We start from the raw sequence: 6,000 nt of genomic DNA, 5'->3' as shown, positions 1-6,000 counted from the left end.
GTTTTTGAATGATTTGGCGGACAGTCTAGATTCCATTGACGGTCACCCCCCAAAGCTTGCTTGTCACCCATCTCCTTTATTATTGTACGCAGATGATACTGCATTGCTTTCGATAACCAGGGTCGGCCTGCAAAGATATCTTACATCATTTTATCAATACTGTAAAGATAATAAGATGGCAATTAATTATGCCAAAACTAAAGTAATGGTTTTCTCTAGAAGTTGGCGCACACAGAAATGGTCTATTGGAGGTATAGAAATTGAACAGGTTAAAACTTTCAAGTATCTAGGTGTTACGTTTCAGCATAATTTAAGCTGGAACGCTCATCGATCTTGTGCAATTAATTTGGCCAAACATTCAGCTGTTCAAATATCACAGTTTTTCTTTGCTAAAGGTAATCAATATGTTCTGGCAACAATTAAAATTTTTAATGCCAAGGTGCTGCCGCAACTCTTATACGGTTGTCCCATTTGGATCACAGCTCTCAATCAAACCACTGAGAGCATTCAAGCCTCTTTTCTAAGACAAATTCTAGGAGCCCCTAAATGCATTTCCTACCTAGCTACTTGTGCAGAGTTAGGCCAAATCTGTATTAATACCAAGGCTTGGATTGCCACTTTTAAATACTGGATTAAAATCCATTTTAGATCTGTACCTGACAGTCTTCTAACCTATTTGAAAAGTGATCCTTATAGCCCACAATGGTCCCAAGCTATTCTTCAGAAGTTGGCTTGTATTGGAATTGATTTTGACTCTTTACTACTTTCTGATGAAAGATCCGCTTTTCGAGTAATCAAGCAAAGGCTTCTGGATCATGAGCTGCAAACCCTTTTCCCTACTAAGGCGTATATATGTTCACCTGCTTTTTTTGGCATTGCTAGCCAGCTAAGCTCTATGGCTCATTATTTTCATAATTTAGTTGATCCAGACCAAAGAAGAACTTTTTTTCTTAGCTCGTATGAATGCCTTTCCATCGAAGGTCCTACTAGGTAGATTTAGTCACATTCCGTATCAGGAGAGACTCTGCACCTGCAGTTCAGGATCTCCAGATTCGCTTATGCATATTATATTGGAATGTCGCCTGGGTGAGGACCCTCGTAATGACTGTCTATTAGATCTGCTTGATATCGAAATAGTCAATAATAAAAGTCGAATCTTATTTGCTCTATTGTCTGATGCTAAGCCTGAAACAAATGCTTCGGTTGCAAAACTTTTGGCAATGTTATTGAGATGGGGATCCATAAAGCCCATCTAATATTTTAAGTTGCTGTTGTGATTGCGGTTTATCTAGTGAATGATTATGACTATTATTGTTTATTGTATCATATCACAGTCTGGCTGGATGGGCAGATTATTTTAACCTTTTGCTTAATTTCAATAATGTGGTATACTTTATATATTTTATATTTATTTGTATTTTATATACTCTGTATATTCCTGAGCCTGATAGGGGCCCTGGTTTGTTCATCTTGGGTTGGTGTGATTTGATTCTTATTGTGAGAACCTGTACGAGATGTCTTTTGAACTATGCCTATTAAAAGTTAATGATACAGTTAGTGGGTGCGCTGTATCTCTGCATGCTAGTTGCTTGATGTGTTTCCTTATTTGGGCCCTTTCTACACAGGTTATTTGCCCCAGTTTCAATGCTTTTTGGAAGGAGGTTTTTTTTCCCTCTTTCCCAACAATAGCCATTTTTTCCTTTCCCAGCAGCAGCCCCTTTCCCAACAATAGCCATTTCCTCCACCACGAAAGGGGGCTTTATGAAAATTGGCAACTGAATATTGTTATATTGACACAGTGTTGTAACAATATGTGTACCAGGTTCTCTGAATTTCCAGCTTTTAAAAAAATTTTTTTTAAAGTAAGTCTCTAGTCTAGTCTCTTTCATTTTGGCAAAAGGCATCTCTGCAATAAAAGGAACTAGAGACTTACTTTCTCAGAAGGAAAGCTGGGAATTACAAAAACCTGTTGCACATATTGTAATAATTTTATATTGATAGAATAATATTCATTTGCTGATTAAAAAGAAACCTGAAGAAACCCTGGTGGTGTATTGAGCAGGGAGGGATGGCAACTGCCAAGAAAACCATGTGGAAGCCCCAGTGCTGTTGCACTCCACTGGCAGCTGAAGCAGCAATGGGGAAACTACACATGCCAGTCTCAGTGTGGAAAACACCTCAGTAACAGAGGGACCTAATATCCTTGGTTAACCAGGTTGTCTCAGATTTGGGATGGTGAAGGGCGAATCCTTCCCCTAGGAATGGAGGAGTTTCGGTATGTGAGTATTCACACTGAACTAGAACCTGAAAAGAAAGCATTTGGCCGTATACAACTGTAAAGTAGCAGCATGCTGTTTGTGCCACTGCCTTCTCATTAGCTTCCAGTCATTCTGTGTGGAATGGCCGGAAAGGTCATGCAGATTTGGGTGTTGAACTGCAAAAGTTTAATAATAAAATAAATATAAAAGCATGGCCAGTTGGGACTTAATATCAAAAGCTAAACTGGGACTGTTCTTTTCTTCATTTTGGCCTCATTGATCCATTATATGATGGTGCAATTTAATTCCACATGGGGCTCAATTGCCAGAGGGAATGTGATAAATTCCCTCCTCTTTCCTCCCAAAACAAAAGGGAGGGACAAACATAAAAAGCCTTCCAATTAAAAATGTGTGTATGAGCATACACACACTAGCTTTGACCTTAAGGGTTTTCTCTGTTTATAAGACAGATGTAGAAGTGATAAGGTGGGGAGGGGGGAGAGAAAGCTTTTTCAGGCTGTGTTACAATGTGCATGTACAAAAGTCAATCATGCTGTTAGTGTGCTATGCATTTGGGAGAGAATACAGCAACCCTTTGAATAACCACAAATCAATTGCCAAAAGCCAGACAGTATGTCAGAAAGTGGGCTGCCTGATTGCTACTGGCAATCAGGACACAATCCAAACTAGCTGGTGTTCGAGCATCGCTTCTGCTACCAAGTAGGCAACATTATCATCTAGGGCCTTCCATACCAAATATAAAAATTGAGACAAAAAAAGCCCTCCATACAAGAATTTGATTTATGATATGTGTACACATGTCAGGCACATTCAATGAGACCCTTGTGCCCGATAGTCATCTACCAATGCCGTAATATTAGTTTGGATTCCTATTTGCTGTATGGCTTCTTTTAAGAAGTGGGATGGGGATCCAACATGGGATTTTAACCTCACAGCAGGGTGAGCAGTATAAAACTCTCCTCCACTGGATGTCAGAACCCATTGCTAACGGGGAGAAGGCTTACAATCCCAAATTCCCCCCAGGATGTGTACATTGACTGTCCCTATAAGAAGCACTGGCTACAAGAACTTGACCTATTAGAAATGTTGGCAACTCTGATCAATATAGGCACAAGCTTATGGAGCATTATATGTAATTCAGACAAGTTAATACAATATATTCCTAACGAGGTGTCAAGCATACTCAGCCATAACTGTTGACTGTAGATGAAAGGGTTAAATTTAACTTTTTTTACCACTCTTATACATGCCTACATAAGGATTTAATCTTAAATACATATTAAACAAACAACCTTAAGTAATACAGCTTAATTTTTGAACCTATCTCCCTGTATTAAACAAGGTCTTGGAGGATTGCTACTTCACCAACAATCTGTCTAACAGATACTTAGGTGCTTGTTTTCTTTCAAAGACATAATAGAATGACTTTACCACGGAGCTCCTCAAGCTGTAACTGGTCTAATTTAAAACCATATTTATTAAGAATAGAAAAGCAGACAAAAGAAATAGGCTTCAGATCTGTATCTACTTTATAGATGGTAATCCATATGGTTCAAATTATTAAATAATGTAAATTGGTTCAACCCTTAGTGGGATTGTTCTGCCCAAGATGTTGTCTGAATTAGAATTTTCATTAAAGACAAACTCATTGAAGCAACAATATCTCAAAATAGCAGAGTAGCTTTACTAATTTATAGTCATCTACTGTTACTGGAGGTTTTACTTTTTTATACTTGGGAACAATACATTCCTTTATTTTTCACTCTTAGAATGGCAGCTAGAATTCTTTGTAATACCTAAGAGCTGGAAATTCTACCATTATTATTCAGTAGCATTCACCAAATAACAAAAGGAACATATTTCATAGGTATATATATTTAAATTGTATCAGTTCATTGGACCATAAATTATGGCTGCATTCAGACAGTTTGCTTGGGATGTCAATGAACTTCAAACCGGGAAAGCTGAAGCAGAGTTACACCCTTCCAAGACAGTTGAAGTCAGTGGGATTAGAACAGTGTAACTCTGTTGTGGATAACCCTGAAATTCTCATTTATTCTTGGGCTTTCCTCCCTCCTCCCATCATGTGCAGAACTTCAACTAAGTATAGGGTTGCGAGGTCCCTCATCGCCACTGGCGGGAGGTTTTTGGGGTGGAGCCTGAGGAGGGCTGGGTTTGGGGAGGTTCTTCAATGCCATAGAGTCCAATTGCCAAAGTGGCCATTTTCTCCAGCTGAACTGATCTCTATCGGCTGGAGATCAGCAAGAGATCTCCAGCTAGTACCTGGAGTTTGGCCACCCTAAGCCAGGGTATAAGCCAGTCTGTCTGAGTCAGGTGGGAAATGTACCTTCTGGCTTCCCTCTGATCCAGGAATGTTACCTTCTAAGTATCCAGGAAGTCTGGTTTTCCCCAGGCTGCAAAGGCTGCTTGTCAGCCAACCTGTCACTTCTTTCCAGCTGCCCCCTTACCACCTTCAGCTGGGGCCTTTTATCCCTCTTCTCCCAATTTGTCAAATGATGTCAAATGAATAGTGCATCATCTTCATTCTAATGCACTGCAGCAGAGGTGTGAGTTCATCCAGTCTTTTGGTAGTAAAAACAGGAACCAAGGGTTTATGGTGTTTCTATCATAACATAAAACCCAATAATACAATCTAGGAGTCCTTTGCATGCCCATGTTATAGCTAATGTTTGTTTTTCAATCTGGGCATGATGCTTTTTTGATACTGACAACATCTGTGAGGCAAAAGCAATCTTATTGGTATTGTGCCATCTTCTTGGTATTGTTACAGTACCGTACCCAGTCCACGAGATGAGTCATCTGCTGAATTAGTAGTTTTCTTCATTGGATCAAAGGTCACCAGAATAGGTGCTATGGTGAGAGATTCCTTAATTTTCTGAAAGGCTTGTTTCTGACTTGGGCCCCAGACAAACTGATTGTTTGATCTCAGTAGTTCATTGGATAGGGGCTGTGGCTCAGTGGTAGAGCATCTGCTTGGCATGCAGAAGGTCCCAGGTTCAATTCCCGGCATCTCCAGTTAAAGGGGCTAGGCAGGTAGGTGATGTGAAAGACCCCTGCCTGAGACCTTGGAGAGCAGCTGCTGGTGTGAGTAGACAATACTGACTTTGATGGACCAAGGGTCTGATTCAGTATAAGGCAGCTTCATGTATTCATGGATTTGTAAGATCAGATAGGCAAGGCAGGAAATGTCCTCAGACATTTACCATTATCAGCAATTGACAGACTTCTGTGACCAATTTTGAAGTTGGAAATTTTGCAATGGTTTTTACTTTACCGGGACCAGGGTGTATATTTCTTCCGACAATCGTGTCCAAGGAAGCATACACTTTGAACTTGGAACTCACATTTTTCACTGCTGAGAGTGACATTTGCCTTCTGAAGCTGTTGCAAGACTTGTCTTAAATCTTTAGTCACACTGTTCCATTGTAAGCCCGGTTATTATAACATCGTCCATATGGCAGAAGACTCCCTCAATGCCTTGGAGTAGCTGACTTATTAGCTTCTGGAAGTGTTCAAGCTCAGAAGTGATCCAAAAGGGCAATAGCGAGGGCTGTCATTCCAGTCCCAGAGGAGTGTACCTGGTCCAATAGACCATCGTTCCATCCTAGCAGGACTGTCATTCTAGTCCCAAAGCAGTGTATCTAGTCCCTGGGACTGCCATTACACTGTTGGGGGTGTCAGTCCACTGCCAAAGCAGCTT

The sequence above is a fragment of the Euleptes europaea genome, chromosome 9, assembly GCF_029931775.1.
Source record: "Euleptes europaea isolate rEulEur1 chromosome 9, rEulEur1.hap1, whole genome shotgun sequence".
Classification (NCBI taxonomy): Eukaryota; Metazoa; Chordata; class Lepidosauria; order Squamata; family Sphaerodactylidae; genus Euleptes; species Euleptes europaea.
The sequence above is the reverse complement of the archived record's forward strand: the minus strand, read 5'-3'. Positions refer to the sequence as shown.